Here is a 20843-nt window from a genome sequence, read left to right on the forward strand (position 1 = left end):
CCCAGATTTTGTAGCGCGCGCGACCGGGCGCACTAAATATGTTACACGCGATGCGTTTTTAATGCGCGCGCTGCATTAGTTATAGCGCGCGTGCTTTTTGTGCGGCCGCTGGAGACTCTAAATCGGACCCGTGCAGGCTAAAAGCAACTTTTATACCGCGCGTCGCTCATATAGCGCTTCTGTTGGAGATGCTCTAAGGCCCGAAACATTTCAGTTACATAGCATACAGATTACATCACACAACCTTCATTTTTTCTTCTCATTTATTAGCAAAATCCAGAAACCAGAGAAAGAAACATCGATCATCCTTACTCGAAGAACACAAATTAATCCCAGAAGCGTAATAATTCCTGCATACACTGCAGAGACTGAATTCAACCTAGCACCACTTCAATTTGGGCCGTGGGGTAGCAGACTCTATCCAGAACGGCGCGTTTCTCCTCGTCGCTCCACTTGCTTCGCAGAGTCACCATCTCCCAGCCGCAGGGCCCCTTCTCCTTGACATGCCCATGCTTGAACAGGGCAACACGGCTGAGCGCCGTGGACGCTTCCACGGCGTACCTCACAAGGTGAAGATGCCTCTCTGTTCCCTGAAAGCCGATGACCACCAGCTCCTACAGATGGCGGTGGTGGCGCGCGGTCGAGGGCAGCCGCGGCATCTTCCGGCACGGCTCCTCCTCGGGTTTGGGGACATGGACGTGAATGCTCTCAAGCAATGGCGCAGCGTCGATGAGCAGGTGGGGCCCTGAGCCCGAGACGTCCCAGGAGGAAGGCACATCCGCGATCAGCAGCCTCCTGACGTTGGCCATTTGACAGACCGGATTCTTCAGGGCGATCCACATACCTGGCCCGGCAATCCGCAGGGCGAGGTCTGTCATGCCGACGGCGCCTTGAAAGAACCGCATGAGGCTGGCAGAGATGGTCTCCAGCTTCGAGTTGTACCGGAAAGAACCTTCCCGCTGATCAACGGAGAAGACGAAGCTCACATGCTCGAGGCAAGGGGAGGCGGCGGAGCTCAACAGAAGAAGGGTGGCGTGCACAACAGTAAGGCTCTGGAGCTTCGGGAGAGAGCGGATTTGTCGAATTTCGGGTTCCGACAGATCCTCTAGGTTCGAACACTGAGGTGCGCGTGGAGATCTCGCCCTCTACCTACCTGCACCTCGCCGCCTCGCTAGAATCTAACCTATGAAAGGAACAACACAAGAGACACAGAGTTTATACTAGTTCGGGCCACCATTGTGGTGTAATATCTTACTCTAGTTTGTGGTGTGGTGGATTGCCTCTTAGGCTGATGATAAACAATACAAGGAAGAACAGCCTCGCGAGGGTCTGTTCTTGGCTGGTGTGATGAACTGCTAGGGGGAGTTCAGTCGCTCTTCCTACTGATTTTCTAGATGATGATCCTCCTCCTTGTGGCTAGTCCTATTTATAGGCAAAGGCTCTGGGCCTCTTCCCAAATATTAAGCGGGAAGGGCGTCAACAATTGACCATTTTGAAGGGGAACATCTAGTACACTTATCCTGACTAAAGTTGATCCTCGCCTGTTAAAGGCTCTGGTGGTGACGCCAGCTTGGGCTCCACAATGACTTCCTTCCTGCCGTTACGATGGTCTTGGTCTTGTTGCACCGAAATGGATGCCTTTGCTTGATGCTCTCGCCTGCGCTTGCTCCCTTTGCACCAAAGAGGAAAGGAGGACACTGCGCGGGCTGGCGCCCGCCTGGCGCCCTTGGTCGTCATGGCCTGCGTCATCGGCACCTCATGAGGTACCCCGCCTTGATCTCTCCGCCTCCTCGCGAGCTAGCCCGACGAGGCCGTGCCTGAGGAAGCTTCCTGTCGTCCACCCCGCGAGGCTTGACCCCTCGCGAGGGTCTTGAGCTCGTGCTGATGAAGATGGGCCGTGCTGGGCCGCCCCTTGAGCCACGCCGCAGGCCGCAGGCAGGCACGTCTAGGGACCCCCGTTCTCAGAACGCCGACAGTAGCCCCCGGGCCCAAGGCGCGCCCGGACTTGGCTGAGCAGAGAAGCGAAAGGGGGAAGTGCGAAGCGCCGCGGGCCCTAACAGCCTGCGGCCTCGGGCGCCGCGTGGCGGTTGGTTGGTCGTGGGTGGCCCTGCTTCCCCACAACGCATCGGTGACTGCACGAATTGACAAGTCCCTGCATGCAAAGCGGGTCATGATTACCTGCGATCGTGGAGGCCGACGGTTGGCCTCCTCCGGCTATAAGTATGGAACGGCGCGTGCCCTTCCAGTCCATCTCTTGTTGCTTCTCCTTCTTCTCCGTCCTTGCTCCACCTTGCCGCAATGGCTCCGATCCGCCGGTTCTCCGCGGAAGAGAAGGGGAAGGCTCCCCGAGAGGGTCCCCACCCGCTTCTGCCGAAGAAACGGCTAGCCCTATGCTGTTGAGGTGAGGGCGCCCGGTAGGAGGTGTCGAGGCCTTGGTGCGAGCGGCCGCCGCCAGGGTTCCCGCTGCCCTTGTACGCCCACCTTGGGGGCCCTGCAGGAGTTGATGTCGAGCGCCATGGACGACGCCGCCGTCGGCGTCGGTGGGTCACGGCGGTGCGCGTTGTCTCTCCTGGAGTTCACGCCGAGGGCTCCTCCCGAGAGTTTGTGCTCCACGCCGCCATGCCTCCTCAGTCTTGGATTCGCCTTCCTCCCTCCTTCGCCTTCGTGATGCCGCAGGGGGGATACTTGGAGCTCTGGTTGCAGCACGCCGGCTGCAACACCCTCGCGACTGAAGCGGAGGTCACGGTCGTCGCCCCGGGCAAAGTCTTCATGACTCGAGGCTGGGGCGAGATCGCCCGGGACTGCAGGACGAGGGGCGCCCTCGTGATCCACCTGGAGTACGACGGTGCTTCCATGATGCTCTTCAAGGTCTTCGACGCGGACGGACGCCGGCTGGAGTGCTGCCCTGAGAGAGGTGGTCGGGGCCCTGCCGCGGCGAGGACCAGGCTCGCCGTCCGCTCCCTCAGCGGCTCCTCAGGCGGCGGGGGCGCCGGAGGATCCAGCGACTCCGCCGAGCTCTTCGCGACTCCGGAGACGAGCGAGGACAGCTACGAGCCCCCGAGCCTACGCCGCTCTCGGAGCAGGACGGGCTCGTTAGGCCGCCGCCGCCTTTGATCTGGATGAGGTTGGCGCCGGTGCCTGACAGCCCACTGTTGATGATGGCGTCTCTTGCGGAGGCACGTGTAGTTAGCGTTCTCTAGGACATGTTCCCTCTGTTCCCTGCGAGGAATCGAAAAGCGCGCCTCGTGGGGGCTTGTAAGATGCCTGTGGTTCTGTTTGTTAATATAGTCCTTGCCATGAAGTAGTGCGAGATACTTATTTCGTCTTAGCTTAGTTCTTCCTTTCGAACCTCACGAGGGCTTGGTGCTCTGCGCCGACAGGTCCCGGTCCCAAGGCAGGCTTCAGCCATCGCTGGTATGCCAGGTCGTGATGCCATGGTCAAGGCCAGGAGGTGAGTGGCCCAGGGTCCAGTAAGAGCCCCTGAGTCGCGATGCTCAGGAGGTCCCCTTTAGCGCTCAAGCAGCCATCGTTCGGTGAGAAAGGAGCGCGACGTTGCTAACACGGGATTGCATTGGATGCGGGGACGATGCTGCGATAGCTAGTGTTTCCGGAGGGTGACTTATCTCGAGAGTCAGGAACCGCTTCCTGGTGCGGCGCTAGGTCCGCGCATTGGCCGGCGAGGGGTTGCCTGGCGAGGTCCCCGCTGCCTCTTCCCTCTCGCCTTTGCTCCCCTTTCTGCTCTACGTCCTCGGGTCCCGGCCCTCAAGCGGGTCTCAATCGTCGCTAGTATGCCAGGTCGTGATGCCGTGGACAAGGCCAGAGGGTGAGGGCTGGAGAGCCAGTAGGAGCCCATGAGTCGCGATGCTCAGGTACCCCCCCCCTTTAATGTGCAAGTGGTTCGCGCGGACGAGAGTGAAGAAGACGCCGTGAGGGCCTCGCCTGACGCTGCTCCTTGAAGGGATCCTGCAGGCCCACCACAAGAAGAACAACAGTCTGCTATGACAAGCGGCGGTCAGCCGTTGGTTGCTTTGGAGAGGTGATGAGGCACTGAAGGCCTGACGAGGTGGCGTTGTGCGGGGCTGTCGCGGCCAGAGCTCAGCCATTCAGATTTTCCGGCGTTGCAGGGATAGACCCATGCGTAAGCGTCGTGCCGTTGGGGAGCAGCTCCATCGGTTGGTGTCAGTTGAGCGGGCAACTAGGTCAAGCACGTTAATCACGAAGAAGCGAGTTCATTTAGATAGATGCAGGAAAGGCAGACATCGCTGGGTCTGGCCCGAGCGACTTGGGGATGATGCAGCCCGAGGGGCGCCCCCAACAAAGCAAGCTAGGAACATAAAGTAAAAAGGGGATACATGCCGCAAGGACGGACCCACGCGGCCTGGGAATAATGCAGCCCTGGGGGGCGCTCCCAGCTGGAAACAAAACTTGAAGGATGTCACCTGACAGCGTTGAAGGCGAAGGGGTGTTGAAGTAGCAGACGTCGTGGGCTGCGGAAGCCGATCTTCACGAGCCCCCAGGCCCAGGAGCCTCGGGAGGTTCCGGAGGCGTTGGTGGCTCCTCGTGGGCCATTTCCATCTCCGCCAGGGCTGCGGAACGCCTGGCCTCCTGAGCCTCCAGGATGCTCCTCCTGAGGCGCTGGTACGTGGCGGCCGCATTCGGCAAGCCGTAGGGCATGCGAACGTAGCTGTGGGGTGGGCCTTCGCAGCGCCCCGCGCGTGAGGGCCAGAAGCGCTCCTGAGAGGCGGCTCGGTTGAGCCCTGGGATGTCGATGCAGACGCGCAGCCCACCATCCTCGCCTAGATGGGGAGCTGCGGCGGGTAAGCGGCGGCTGCCACTCATGACTCTTGACTCCTGCAACTCCTGCGTGATCTGACTGATGAACTCCTAAGGGTTTGACCCTCCTTGCCTTGCTCCTTCCTGAGGGAAACGTGCTTTGAAACACGCCTCCAAGTGGTGCCCAAGCGCCTCCCTCGTGACCTTAGCAAGGTCGGTGGCCCTCCAGGAGGGAGCCCCCGAGCCCTGCTTGAGGAGGGCGCTGGATGCGCCTTCCTATGCGACAGAAGGAGGTGCCCCCTGAGCAGGCGCAGACCCTGAGGGGCCTGCCTCCTGAGGGTCTGGCCTGGCGATGGCTTCTTCTTCTTGGGAGCGGTCTCAGGGAGCCTCCCGCTCTCGTGATCCGGGTCTTCAAGTGATGCGGCCTGAAAAGCTCGCTCCAGGGAGCACACTGCGTCTCTTTCTTCACAAGGCACCGTGATGACTCCGCCGCTTCCTGGCATCTTGAGAACGTTGTAGCTGTGATGAGTCACGACCATGAACTTGGCAAGAGTTGGGTACCCGAGGATGGCGTTGTATGGCAGGCGAATGTGGGTGACGTCGAAGTCGATGAGCTCGGTGTGGTAGTTGTTGCGCGCCCCGAAGGTGATAGGGAGGCGGACCTGCCCAATCGGAACCGTGGAGCCATCGGTGACTCCGGAGAAAGGCTTGGTTGGCTGAAGCTGATCGTAAGGCACTTGGAGATTGTTGAATGTCTCTACGGATAGGACGTTGAGCCCTGCCCCGCCGTCGATGAGGGTCCTGGTGACTTGCACGTTGCTGATGACTGGGAGCAAAGCATCGGGAGGACTCCGGCTGTGGCCGCGCACTTGAGCTGATCCACTGAGCTGAACGTGATGGCGCACGCCGACCACCTGAGGGGGCGCGTGGCTTCGAGCTTGGGGAGGACTGCATTCACTTCGCGGGCGAACTGCTTGAAGATGCGTTGAGAGGCTGGGGCTTGAGCTCCGCCCAGGATGCAGGCGATCGCGCGCGGCTCCTGGAAGCCCCCATCCCCCTCTTTCTGATGATGGTCCTCGTTTCTCCTTGGTTGCGGTGGAAGTGGAGGGAGGCCTGCATTTCCTTGTGGACGATCCTCGCGAGGCTGATCCCTCCAGTCTCCCTCGCGAGGCTGATCCTGCCATCGATCCTCGCGAGGTCGGTCGCGCCACCCTTGGCGAGGGCCGCGGTTTTCCCAGCGTCATGCGTTCCTTCCTCCTCCTCGGCCGTTGCCTCGATCATTGCGGTCGGGGTGTCGGCCGATCCTCCCTTCTCGCACGGCTCGGAGCTCTTGACATTCCTTGGTGTTGTGGGTGTGGAGGTCGTGGTACACACAGTACCGGCTTCCCTTGAAAGACTCGGGCTGATCTCTGCCCCGCTTGGTGTCTGGTTCTGCCGCGAGCACGGCAGCCCCCTTGCGCTTCACGTCCTTGGCCTTGGATTTCTTCTCTTCTGGGTCTGCGGCTAGCAGCTCGAGGAGGGAAAGGCGCCCTTCCTCAGCCCTGGCGCACTTGGTCACCAAGTTGAACAGCTCCAAGGAAGTGCACAGATCTTCATGCATCGCCAGCTCCTCCTTCATCTTGACGTCACGCACACCGTCTGAGAAGGCTGAGATGATGGCCTCCTCGGTCACCTTAGGAATCTTGAGGTGTGCGTTGTTGAAGCGCTGGATGTACTTCTGCAGGGTCTCCCCTGGTTGCTGCTTGATGCGACGCATGTCGCTCATGACAGGTGGCCGGTCGCGAGTACCTTGGAAGTTGGTGATGAAGCGGGTGTGCACCTCATCCCAAGAGGAGATCGTGCCAGGAGCCAGGTTCAGGAGCCAGGTGCGGGCCCCGTCCTTGAGTGCCATGGGAAACCAGTTCGCCGTGACCTTCTCGTCCCCGTTGGCGGCTTCGATGCCTAGCTCGTAGAGCTGGCGGAACTCCGCAGGGTCGGCCGTGCCGTCGTAGCAAGGAGGCAGGTCTGGCTTGAACTTGCCGGGCCACGCGACGCTGTGCAGCTTGGCGGTGAAGGCGCGGCAGCCTGCGGTGGCCACGGGAGGCCTTTGGTGACGAAGAGCTTGGTCTTGCGGGTCCCCATGTGCTGCAGCTAGGAGCAGCGCGGGGTCTTGGCGTGCTGGAAGAGGAGTGTGGTCGCGATGGGCCGGAGCAGGGAGCACTCGGGCAGCTTCTTGGGGACGAGGGAACTCTTGGCAACTCTGCTCTTGCCGCGCTGGCGCCGGACGGAGCGGGTTCCGCCCAGGGGCCATGTGCCTTGGGGCCAGGACGCCTTCTTGAGGGGGAGGCAGCTGAGGCGCCCTCGGAGCTTCATCGTCCGTGCAGGGCGGGGCGCGGTGCAGCGAGATGGACGGCGCGGGGGAACCCCCTGCGGCGCGGACGAGCTCGGCGACGCGGTCGAGCCACTCTTCGTAGACGTCGTCGACTGGGCGGTAGCGCAGGAGCTCGTTTGCCGCGATGAGTGCAGCTCGAGCCTCCATGGGAGCGCGGAGTGCGCGGGACGAAGAACCAGCTGGGGTGAGTGAGGGAGTAGCAGTGCGGCCGTCTCGCCTCACGAACGGATGCTGGGACGATAGTTGCTTCTCGTTCCCTGCTGGGCCGGTGGCGGCGTTGACGGCAGGCGACGGGGAACGGCGGGGGCGGCCGCCGACGGGGGCCGTCTGGGCGACGCGGGAAGCGAGAGCGGCTCGGCGCTCGGCGCGGGCCCGACGAGCGTCTGACATGGATGCGATGGTCGGTGAAGAACAGGGCGGCGGAAGACGAATTCCGGCGCACCCCTACCTGGCGCGCCAAATGTCAGATTTCGGGTTCCGACAGACCCTCTAGGTTCGAACACTGGGGTGCGCGCGGAGATCTCGCCCTCTACCTACCTGCGCCTCGCCGCCTTGCTAGGATCTAAGCTATGAAAGGAACAACACAAGAGACACATGGTTTATACTAGTTCGGGTCACCATTGTGGTGTAATACCCTACTCTAGTTTGTGGTGTGGTGGATTGCCTCTTGGGCTGATGATGAACAATACAAGGAAGAACAGCCTCGCGAGGGTCTGTTCTTGGCTGGTGTGATGAACTGCTAGGGGGAGTTCAGTCGCTCTTCCTACTGGTTTCCTAGATGATGATCATCCTCCTTGTGGGTGGCTAGTCCTATTTATAGGCAAAGGCCCTGAGCCTCTTCCCAAATATTGAGCGGGAAGGGCGCCAACAATTGGCCATTTTGAAGGGGAACATCTAGTACACTTATCCTGACTAAAGTTGGTCCTCGCCTGTCAAAGGCTCTGGTGGTGACGCCGGCTTGGGCTCCACAATGACTTCCTTCCTGCCGTTGCGACGGTCTTGGTCTTGTTGCACCGAAACGGATGCCTTTGCTTGATGCTCTCGTATGCGCTTGCTCCCTTTGCACCAAAGAGGAAAGGAGGACACTGGGTGGGCTGGCGCCCGCCTGGCGCCCTTGGTCGTCATGGCTTGCGTCATGGACACCTCATGAGGTACCTCGCCTTGATCTCTCCGCCTCCTCGCGAGCCAGCCCGACGAGGTCGTGCCTGAGGAAGCTTCATGTCGTCCAACCCACGAGGCTTGGCCCCTCGCGAGGGTCTTAAGCTCGTGCTGATGAAGATGGGCCGCGCTGGGCTGCCCCTTGAGCCACGCCGCAGGCCGCAGGCAGGAAAGTCCGGGGACCCCGTTCCCAGAATGCTGACAGGATCTCAACTAGCATCAACGGGCCGTCCACGAGCAGCTCCCTGATTCCTGACATGGGTGCGTTGAGTATCAGTGCAAAGGCTTTGCTTTTGTACCCGCAGCGGATGAGGTGCAGAATTTGCAGCTGCGGGCACGCGGCAATCACCCTCCGGTAGACGGCTGCGGGCGTTGATCTGGGCAAATCTTGCAAGACGAGCGTGGTGAGCGTGATGAACCCCTCAAGCGGCGGGGGCAAGCAGTTGGAAAGCTTGAGGCTTCGCAGGCAAGACTCGCCTGGCTTTCTGCTGATGCGACCATGTGGGAAATCGTAGGCCGGCGGCGTATTCACGGTCCGCTCGGGCGGCGTGGCAACGACCACCAGATCCTGGACGCCCCAGGAATCGACGGCGTCCACTATAAGGCTGTTGATACAGGTCGAGGTGTTGTCTTTCAAGATCTCGAGCGATAGCCTATTCACACGCCGGTGAAGTCCGCTGGCCAAGAGGCTCCGGACACAGGCGACCATGGAGCTCATGGCGCAGCGCTGGTACCGCCCGGCGATATCCTCTAGCTTTCTGTCATTCTGGGCAAGTCGCAGCGATCTCGTGGCTTCGTGGCGCCGGAGGAGGCATCGGCGGTACCGCGGTGGCAGTGTGTCGGTCACTTTGAGATCCAGCGCGGTGAGCTCCGGGGGCAGGTGAGCCCAGCGCTTGGAGAGCGCCGCGACGCCGTGTGCGATGCGGCTGTCGAGACGGCGCAGGATAAGGAGGAGCAGGTCGTCAGGGAGCGCGCTGAGGCGGTCATAGTCGCAGGCCCGCCGGCGACGGAGGAGATCCTTCCGAGCCATTGGAGATTCAGCAGCAGCAAAGCTCCTGTGAATTCGTGGATCGCAATGGAGTAGAGGTGGGGAATTGGCGACGTCCAGTCTAGGGTTAATGGGATGCGCCAGCCTAATTTCGGACGGTCTCCTGCCGGACGTCGGACTTGGTGAGCGCGAGCGAGATTCCGTCAAGGCAAGGGGCTACCGTCGTCGAACCGATCTTGCTTGTTCGCACCCGGGCCAGCGCGCTGTAGATACTCACGTGCAGCTGTAGGAGCAACAAATTGGGAGGGCTTTGCTGGGACGGGAGGCGCGGGTCCCCAGCGATGGCGGTGCGGCGGCAGCGCGGCAGGGGAAGGAAGAACGATCCATGGAGCAGACCTGGTCCTTTGGGCTGGCCCACCCTTAAACGTGCCTGGCACGGCAAACTGGCCGCAACGGGCGGGCGCGATACTGGCCGGCCCAGCTCGTGGGAGGCCTCAGCCTAGGTTTTTTTTTTCTGTTTTCTTTCACTTTTTCGCTTTCTACTTTGCTTTTTTTTACACATCCAAATATTCTAAATATACTCCTTCCATTCCTCAATATAAAACATTTTAGACATTCCACTATGAACTACATACGGATGTATATAGATATATTTTAGAGTGTAGATAAACTCATTTTGCTCCGTATGTTCTCTAAAAGGTCTTATACTTAGGAACGGGGTATATATTACAAAAACCACTCTACATAAAAAATATTAAAAATGTTACTGAATCATTTGAAAAATCTTAAATATGTATAGAAAAAATGTTTCTTACATATACAGAAAATTTATCCAAAAAATATATAACGTGTATGAAAAAAGTTGATAATGTATTTAAAAGAATGTTAATCAAGCGTTTGAAAAAATATTGATCATGCAACAAAAACTTTTAAACATTTATTAACAAATATTTCTGATATATGCCAAAAATATACAGTGTGTATGGAAAAAGTAGTCCCCATGTACAAATTATTTTAAAGAATGTTAATCATCCATTTCAAAAATGTTAAAGGTGTACAAAAATATGTTCCTGATGTATACAAATTTTTTAGAACGTGTAATAAATCAATTGGACAAAAATATTAAATTTTTTGATATAAAAAATGTTCATCATATATTTCAATAATGTTAACCATGTACTAAAAAATGTTCCAATGATATATTGAAAATGTACGATGTGTACGAAAGAAGTAGTCAAGAAACACAATTTTTATTAAAATTTTAATTGTCTATTGAAAAAAATTAAAGGTGCAAAAATGTGTGTGATGTATACAAAAGAATGTAGAATATGTACTTAAAATTTTGAAAAGAAAAAAACAATATTTTCAAGGAAAATGTGATAGTGTATCAAAAACATTTTAATCATATGTTTTAAAGATTTTAAACATGTTCCAAATATATAACGAAAATGTACAATGTTTATGAAAAAAGTATTCATTAAATGTATTCATAAAAAGTATTAATCATGCATTTAGAAAATGTTAAAGAGGTATAAAATAAGTTCTTGATCCATACGTAAAATGTACAAATGTGTGTGAAAAAATGTAGCCATGTGTTGCAGAAAAAATAAAAACGAAGAAAGAACGGTGAAAACCGAAGAAGAACAAAATAAACACCTCGGTAACAAAGAAAGCACCCAAAGAAGACCCTGAACACCGATGAGGAAACAAAGCAAAACAAATAATAACCAAAAAAGAAAAAAAAAGAAAAGGAAAACAGTGAAATCCGAGGAAAGAAACATAGAAAAAGAGGGGGAAATGCAGTGGAAACAGAGAAAAGAAACAAAAAACGAAAAACAGAAAAAAAAATAGTTTTCTTTTTTTGGGGGAACAAAGAAAACTAGTTAGAAAACCAAAAGGAAAACGAAAGAAAGTGAAAAACGGAAGAAAAGAACACAAACAAAAATGCCCAGTAGTCGAGTGAACAAGCTAGTGAATGAACCAGCGACCGAGCAAACCAGCGAGAAAACACGTTATATGGGCCGACCCATATGATGTAGGGTGGAACCCTATAGCGTCGATCTTTCAAGTTTGGAGTGGATCCTACGGGGAGACACGAAGAACGAGAGGAAGAACACGAGGAAATCACGGGGAGGAACGAGGGAAAACACTCAACCAACAAGGAATCGGTCACACAAGTGCTAGATCGAAGAACACAAAGAGATACACGAGATCCAAAATCAACAAAGGTAAGGATACAAAGGTAACCGATCTTCTCCGTGAGGAGGCCTTGAATCCACAAAGGGATCTTCCCACGAGGGGATCTTGAATCCGATAGGATCTACTCCGAAGAGGCCGCGGTCTCTCACGAGGAGGAGATCCGATGGATGAGCGAGGCTCTATCTCTAACTTGAGCTAAATCAATGCTAACCCTCAAAGTGGGGAGGAGGAGGTCTATTTATAGTGCTAAGCCACGTAGGGGTAAGTGAGGGGCGAAGGGGTACACGGGCTTCGGCCCAAGTCACGCACGCAAGCGGGGTCCGGATGATCCGGATGGTGGCCCGGATGATCCGGGTGTCGGGGGTCCGGATGATCCGGGTGACCGTCCGGATGATCCGGCTTCGTCGAGCAGCTTCGGGTGTCTTCGGGCACGGTTACCCGGACGATCCGGGGGAGGGTCCGAATGATCCGGCTGGGCCCGGATGATCCGGACGTCGGTCCGGATGTCCGGCCTGGCTCCAGCAGCAGCCCCATCTTCTTCTTCCTTCTTTCTTCCGTCTTCTCTTCCATGCTTGGCCTTGGTCCTTGGATTCTCCATGGTCATCTTGGTTGTACCTGAGTGTATGCAAGGTCCATGCATGAGGTAGTAGCCATGTCTCACATGCGGAAAGTGACGGTTCGAAGAGGAGTGAATTCACCTTGTGTCCAATGGCGCATAGTCGAGGTCTCATCTTATGTGTCCTTAGGGCTTGGGGAGTAGTCGGAGTGTACATGGGGATGAACGTGGGATGCTCCGCATCATCTCCCCCCCCCCTTGTGAAAGATCCGACCTCGGATCGTGATCCTCATCACCATGGAAACGGTTGTCGTGGACGGACTTGTAGTTGGACGAAGTTGAAGGCATTGCACAACCCAAGTACTCCCAGGTGTCTCCGGTATGTGGTACATGCAAAATGAGCAAACACAAGCGACACTCGGAAATACAATGGTTAGCGCACACAAAATGTCCATCATGTAAGAATGAGTCCGTGCGGCAAGATATTGCATGACAAAGCGCATGAAGCTTATCAAGATGATATAGAATGATATGCAAAGCATTCATGGGATAATTAGCATGGTGCACAAAGCGACAAATTCTACCATTGTGCAAAATGATGTCATAGAGAGACGGTTCATCAATAGCATGAATATGGCAATGGATGCTCAATATGTGTAAGCTATCATGCAATTGATGGTGGACAATATGATCATGATGTATGAATATGCCATCAAGGAAGATCACAACAAATTTGCTAAGGAAATGCACAAGATCATATATCATGGATGACATGGGAATACAAGATGCAACAAGGCAATCATAAAGTGAGTCAATCCATGCATACGGTGCAAACTTGTGGTGGGTATGAAATGTCCATCGAGCATGACATGTATGAGCACAATCAACAAATATGGAGGTGTTGGTGTACCAAAGCTCGATGTCGAGGCATGAGTGGAATTCCGAAGATGCATCCAATAAGTGCGAGCGCTCCTCAATGTGAAGGTCCATAGAGCCAATCTCCAATGTCACTCCTCCGTTCACGAGATGTATCATGTAGACAACAAGAAGGAAACAACAATGAAAGAGTGACCCATCCAATATGCGTACTTGAGGATGGCTCAAAGAGAAGGAGTTCACCTTATGAATGTTCTGGAAGATGTTGGAGTTGCACATCATGTATGCCTTCACATAACTAATATGTCTCATGACGGTAATGCCTTGTGAAACCTTCAAAACGAAAGAACATGGCAAACACTCGGAAAAACAAATGAGGTTAGCGGAAGTGCAAAACCTATCATTCGAGTGGTAAGATACCAAACAAGTGTATGCATCATGCTCATCATAAGAAAGTACAAGGGAGCATTTCAAAGTATGGAGGCATATGATGTAAGAACATCCAAATACAAGAGGCTCAATCAAACAAGTATGCATCACAAGTAAAGTGTCCAAGTCTCCAAGATCAATAAGCATAGCTAGTTGGCACTCAATACAAGGTGATATGAGAGATGCAACTAATGGAGACAAGAGACAATGATCATGATTTATCATGTGAGAGGCATGAGCATATATGTCATCAACCCAAGAAAGCAAGTAATAGTGGAACATGGGTGATGCAACATAGCAAGCAATCATAGTGATCAAGTCAAGCAAGCTAGTAGTGCGAAGATGCAACATACTAGAAGGAATCATGGCAAGCATGTCATGTGTGCAAATGGTGGGCATGAATAATTCACATGTCATAGCACAAGCATGAAAGCAAGATATGAGTAAAATGTCATCAATGTATTGGCGAGAGACCATATGTAAATAGCAATGGGTCATCATGACTCTCCCAACACAACAAGCATCAATAGCATGGGGCACATGATAAACATGGCAAAAGCAACAAGGATCTCCACCAAGCATGCAAATACACATAGGGATATCATAATGGTGAATCATGGGTAGATGCAAGCAAGGGTCACAATTGCATGGCAAAGGCATAGGAGCAAGCATAACATGCAAAGGGAACACAATAGTATGGGCATAAGGGGACAAATGGTATATAGCCCATAGCCGTCTGAGAGCCAAGTAGAAGAGGTGCGCATAGTCCTTGCGCGAAAGGAATGGTGGTAAGGATAGTCCACGGGATCCCAAGTCATCGCTCATGGGATTGTGAGGTTGACGAGTGTTCATAAGTACCTACACAAAACAAAGACAAAGAGAAAATTGTGTGTTCATGGTATATGTACACATCATCCATCATGATGCACACGTGCATGTGTCGATTAGTACTAAATAGCCAATGCTCAAATAAATGAGATGCGTGATATAGAAACATGTCATCCATCATGAGAGGTTTGTTGTTATGTATCGCATAATGGAGACTCAAATTGTGTAATGCATCATGAGAAATATCTAGAGCATTGTTATTCATGGAATGCATATGGTGCAAGCAATCATGGGAATCATGCAAAGTATGAAATGCATCAAGATCTCCTAATATGTATGAGGAAACTATGGGGGTCTCCTCATGAGCATGAGTAGCAACATCACATGGAGAATATTGACAACATCCAAAACAATGCATATTCGAAACAATGTGATCATGGCATGACATAGTAGATGAATTGCACAAATCATGTAAAGGAAGCATGGCAATATCATCACAAGAGAAGCAAAAGCCAATGACCATCATCTCGTCATCTATGCCATAAGTGCAAATGGGATTGATCTTAATGGGGCATGCATAGTTACTATGTTGAGATTGAAATGAAGCAATATGGGAGATCTCACTCATAGCATATGACAAGTTCAAAGGATTGTCAAACATGAAGTGACCAATAGAATTTTCACAAGTTATCCTATGGAGCATAGCATCACAACTAGGCAACTCAACATGCTCATCATCATATTCATCATAAATAGGTAAGTCAAGACATGAGGAAGTCGCACTAGCATGAAGCATGGTAATAGGTGGGTCAACATCATGGGAGCAATCAATGTCAAGAGAGTCCACTAGTGGAACAAGAGAAGCACCATCACCTATGTTACCTTTGGAGCATAGCTCATGTGTTGTAGGTGAGGTGTTGAAGATCCAATCATTGTCATCTTCATCTTGATGGAACCATGTGGGGGGTGCATCCTTGTCCACCATGGCCATCGGTGTTTCCATTGGAGGGATGGACTCGTCGAGGATAGGCATGTCGTCATGTAGGAGACCTAGCACCAAAGAAGAAAACACACTAGGAGTAGAGGTTAAGTCGTTAGAAATCATAGTGGCCTCACATGCTGTGTCAACTACCTCACTCACTAAGTGTTGTGGCTCACTCACTCCCTCAAGGGTGCTCTCACTCATATGGTTGGTGGAGTCACTCAAATGGCGCTCAACCTCACATAGGATGTGCGGCATGCTCTCATGTGTGGGGCTAGTGGTGGTCACACTCATCCTCTCATAGGAAATGCTCTCAATGTCACGTATGGTGGAGTCACTCATGTCACTCATGTGGTGGTGGCTCTCCTCACATGGCACTTTGGGCATCTCTTCATATGTGGGTGTCGGAGAGGTGTAGGTGCAAATGTCTCCATGCGCGGTCGCGTAGCTTGACTCGGACTATGAGTCTAATGTGGGCACCGTCTTCATGTTGTTGAAGAGGTTCACGCTCATAGTCGTGGTCGAAGGGGATGGCCCTTGCTCGACCTTCTTGTCGCTGTCTTGGTGTTGGAGGTCCATATGATGTGGCACCTCATAGCTCGTCTCCATGACCGAAGGGAGTTTCCCATGCTCGGCCATCTTCCTTGAGGGGCTTCCGAAGATGGAAGTGTCACCCTCGCTCGTAGGTAGTCGCCTTGGACTTGATGAAGTCATTGTAGGCGTACTCGTGGGAAGTAGGCGAAGATGCCGTACGTCCAAAGGCGAAGATGCCTTGAGAACACTTGGCGAAGATGCCGAAGTGGTTGATGTAGCCGTAGCGTCGTCTTGGTGGTGGTCATCTCGCGGTCTTCTTTTATGCTCATGAAGCTTCGACTTGGCGTGTTGGGACTTGTGCATTTGTGCTTGTGGAGCATCTTCATGATGATGGTGTCGTTGTCGCGCTTGAGCTCGAAGGCGTTCGTCGTCGTCGTGCACATGATGCTTGGAGGTGACTTGCCCTTCATGACGATGTTGATCACGAACGTGATGGTGGACGCCATGTAGATGTGGACGAGGACGATTTGCACTTGCATCTTTTTCGCGCTCCGAAGACTTGTGGCTTGAAAGTCGTCGTCTTGAGGATGATGAAGTGGAAGAAGACTTGATCAAGGCCCTAATCTCCTCCATCCTTGCATCTTGCTCCTCTTTATGTGTGGCAAGCTTCTTGTCGAAGTAGTCCCTTCTCCTTGCTTCGGAGTGATGAATGTCGATGGAGATGTTCTCGATGCGCTCTCGCAATCTTGATTGTGTGCCTTGCACTTGTCGTTGTAGATCGAAGATAGACGCTTTGGTTATGTAGTTGTTCACGCCGTCGTTGTTGTCGAGGACCGGAGAGGAAATGCCTTGCCTATCCATCACAAGACTCGAGCAAATATGAGTGGGAGAAAGAGAAGAACTTATACCAATGTACCTTGACCGATGTTGACAATGAATCAAGTTCACTCAAATGCGGACAATGAAATAGCACTATTGGTACCAATCCTTGTCGGTTCTCACACCTACACAAGTAAAGCTTATAGTGGAGCTCGGTGAGGATAGTGGCACAAAAATTTAATGCAAAATGTTAGCAAGAGTCAATAATGTTGAAAGAGATTCACAAATTCGTAAGTGAAACAAGTAGACCAATAGCAATATGGAAGGCACACGGAAACGCACACACGGATAGATAAATGGGGTCGTGCAACCAAGGAATGAGCACAAAATGTGGAATCCACGAAAAACGCTCGTGTTGCACAACTCAAGAGAGACGCTAGCACGATTGCTCAATAGGCGGATACGACACTTGTGCACAACCTGTAAGATGCAAAATGGATAAACTTCTATCCCAAGTATGCTATGTATGTATGGTTCCCGGTGTTTCTCTCAAGATGATCCAAGATGATCGGATATGACAATCTTATATGCAATGTGGTATGATGCTATGTCACTTGCTTACAAGCTTCTTTGCTCTCTTTCTCTTTTGCTTAAAAGCTTTATTTCTTCTTTTTTTCCTATGGCCACTTTGCACAATGCACAAACCAAGATAGCAATTGTGTATATGCGGGAACAAACTTGTGACACAAGATATGATAGCAATATATGCACCACGATGATATGGTATGTATGCTATGGGAAGTATGATCACTAATGTGCACAAGTAACGTTGCCGGCAATACTCAAATGGCTAGTCTCGATAGGCAAGCGACGCAAAAGTAAGGCTAGGGGTTAACAATGCAATAGCAAGGGAATATACAATGGAGGGATACCATGATACCAAGATGATATGGAGGTTACCGTCCGACGATGATGAGTAGCGGTGTTCTTGATGTAGATACCAAGATGATGGAGACTCGTCCCTAAGTAGCCGAAACACCTTAGGAAACGGAAAAACCGCGAACTCAAAATCTCACACGTCAAATGTCAAAATGGTGGTAGCGGAAAGCGGTGGTGGTGTTGCACTAGGCAATGCGGAAGTGGAATGATGGGCTATACACGAGTCGGAGTTGAAGTTGCCGTCCCTAAGTAGCCGAAACAACTTAGGAGACACAAGCCACAACTCAAACAAGCTCAAACAAAATTGGGTTAGGTTGCGGAAGTCGGTGGTAGTGTATGATGGGCAAGGTTATGTGGAAGTGATGGTGGTGGTTGATGAAGAAGTAATCGTCCCTAAGTAGCCGAAACACCTTAGGAGACTCTAATCACAACGCATACAACCACATATGCAATGGGGAACAAAATGGGTTAGGTTGCGGAAGTCGGTGGTGGCTATGCGGATGATATGGTGGAAGCCCTAGGCAAAGATGCCAAAATCCAGAAAATTTGATGGTGTCAAATGGTGTTGGTGGTATTTTTGTGGGATGGGGGATGTCAATAGCTTCAAAACGAGCTAAAGAACGTCAAAAACGGACTCCGGATGAATTAGTTATGACCAAAACAAAATTTCAGCCGTGTCAGTTTCAGGGTTAACCGGACATCCGGGAGGAGGTCCGGATGATCCGGGTGTACATCCGGATGATCCGGGTTCATCAGCTCCGGTTCTGTTTTCTGGGTGCGTGGGTTATCCGGACGTCCGGGAGAGGGTCCAGCTGATCCGGGAGATGTCCGGATGATCCGGGAGAAGGTCCGGATGATCCGGGCAGGTCAAACTGCTCGGGATTTCCTCTCGGGGACGAATTTTTGGGCGGAATTTGGGGATTTTGGGGTCAAAATTGACGAGATTTCGTGGATGGAAGGTGGGGAAATTTGGGGAAATGCTAGATCCACTTGAAACCAAGCAAATCCACGGATCAAAATCAACAAAACATCATCAAACCAACAAATCACAAAAAAAATTGGGGCTATTTTTGGTGGGGATTTTCGGATTTAGGACGAAACCAACAAAATCAAGCTAGAAAACACGGGGTAGGGGCTCCAAAAACGTGATCAACGTGGCTCATGATACCATGATGATGTAGGGTGGAACCCTATAGCGTCGATCTTTCACGTTTGGAGTGGATCCTACGGGGAGACACGAAGAACGAGCGGAAGTACACGAGGAAATCACGGGGAGGAACGAGGGAAAACACTCAACCAACAAGGAATCGGTCACACAAGTGCTAGATCGAAGAACACAAAGAGATACACGAGATCCAAAGTCAACAAAGGTAAGGATACAAAGGTAACCGATCTTCTCCGTGAGGAGGCCTTGAATCCACAAAGGGATCTTCCCACGAGGGGGTCTTGAATCCGATAGGATCTACTCCGAAGAGGCCGCGGTCTCTCACGAGGAGGAGATCCGATGGATGAGCGAGGCTCTATCTCTAACTTGAGCTAAATCAACGCTAACCCTCAAAGTGGGGAGGAGGAGGTCTATTTATAGTGCTAAGCCACGAAGGGGTAAGTGAGGGGCGAAGGGGTACACGGGCTTCGGCCCAAGTCACGCACGCAGGCGGGGTCCGGATGATCCGGATGATCCGGGTGTCGGGGGTCCGGATGATCCGGGTGACCGTCCAGATGATCCGGCTTCGTCGAGCAGCTTCGGGTGTCTTCGGGCACGGTTACCCGGATGATCCGGGGGAGGGTCCGGATGATCCGGCTGGGCCCGGATGATCCGGACGTCGGTCCGGATGTCCGGCCTGGCTCCAGCAGCCGCCCCATCTTCTTCTTCCTTCTTTCTTCCGTCTTCTCTTCCATGCTTGGCCTTGGTCCTTGGATTCTTCATGGTCATCTTGGTTGTACCTGAGTGTATGCAAGGTCCATGCATGAGGTAGTAGCCATGTCTCACATGCGGAAAGTGACGGTTCGAAGAGGAGTGAATTCACCTTGTGTTCAATGACGCATAGTTGAGGTCTCATCTTATGTATCCTTAGGGCTTGGGGAGTAGTCGGAGTGTACATGGGGATGAACGTGGGATGCTCCGCATCACCATACCTACAGATCCTTCAGGCGAGGCGGGAGCTATACTCATTATAAGCGAGATATAGCTCTCGCGATCACGGGTCGAGTCGAGCATGCGTGCCTCTTCTTGAGGCCCAAGCATGATACATTAGCTAAACGTGTCGGATGACAGGTGTGCCGGCGGACCACATGCTATTTTTTTATTTTGGCTATTTTGGATCTATTTTTTATGTTTCCGTCTGTTCTAAGAAAAGGGGCCTCTCTTTAGCTCGCAGCCCACGAATAGCCCTAGGCTTGTCGTGTGTCGGGCCGAGCATGTGACGTGCGAGTACGCGTGCTTTTGGGCCCGTCCATGAAGCACGACCCATGTGGCCAATTATACCATGGAGTACTAAAGACCAAAGAAGTGCAATTTTTGTTTTGATTTTTGATGATTTTTTTGGTTTGCCTTTTCTTGTCGAATAGCGGATCATTATAATACTCACCAGAAGTACAAAGCCTCACATAATAAAATTTAGAGACAAATACACCGGTGACTAGGGAAAGCCTTCCTCCCCTCGATCTCCATCGTTGAATCCGTGGATTCGCCTTCCCTCCGCCTGCCGCTTCGGCGGCCAATGTCCAGGAGGGGATTTCTGGTACCTCGAATCCTGCTAGTAGATAAATAGGTTTTTGTCCTGCTCAAGTTCGTCCATTGGGATGGATTAGACACAACTCCGGCGTAGATCCTTGCCAGCTTCTCGGGGCGGCGAGGTTAGCGTTTGTCATCTTGCATACGCAACGGTGATATTTGGTGGCAGGTTTTTCAGATCTATTCAAGAATTCGACGGCGATGACTGCAGGTCCAAGACGCTGGTCCTTAGGGGCAGTGGCGGAGCCAGGATTGGCTGACGCCCCAGTCGAGAAACTTAAAAGCTAAAAACTACCCTAAAGAAACTCTAGTTTCAAGGCATACAAAAGTGAATTTATGTTGCATAACTAATAAGAAAGTAAACATAATATTCGGTGGCAACATTTGTTCCATGACAGGTCAACTAATAAAGCAAGACAAATCAAAGAACAATATGTAGTATATATATAGATCAGTACCGCAAAGATTTTGAGTTAGTAGGTTAGCTGGATCGGTTGTAGTGACCCCATTGGCCTGTTTCTACTACCTCTCTAAATAAACTTGGAAGAATGACTAACATATGAAGTACTGTGTAGAAGACATGCTCCTATTTGATAAAAGTGAATCCATTCAAATTAGTCAAAATTGGACTACGCTGACATATTCCATCTTTATCTA

General features: G+C 52.0%; 1 pseudogene; it reads right to left on the reverse strand.

The window, feature by feature from the left end:
* Window positions 1-374: 374 nt before the first annotated feature.
* LOC123116217 (uncharacterized) lies at window positions 375-9341 on the reverse strand (annotated as a pseudogene).
* Window positions 9342-20843: the final 11502 nt, after the last annotated feature.

The sequence above is a fragment of the Triticum aestivum genome, chromosome 5B (genome assembly GCF_018294505.1).
Source record: "Triticum aestivum cultivar Chinese Spring chromosome 5B, IWGSC CS RefSeq v2.1, whole genome shotgun sequence".
NCBI lineage: Eukaryota > Viridiplantae > Streptophyta > Magnoliopsida > Poales > Poaceae > Triticum > Triticum aestivum.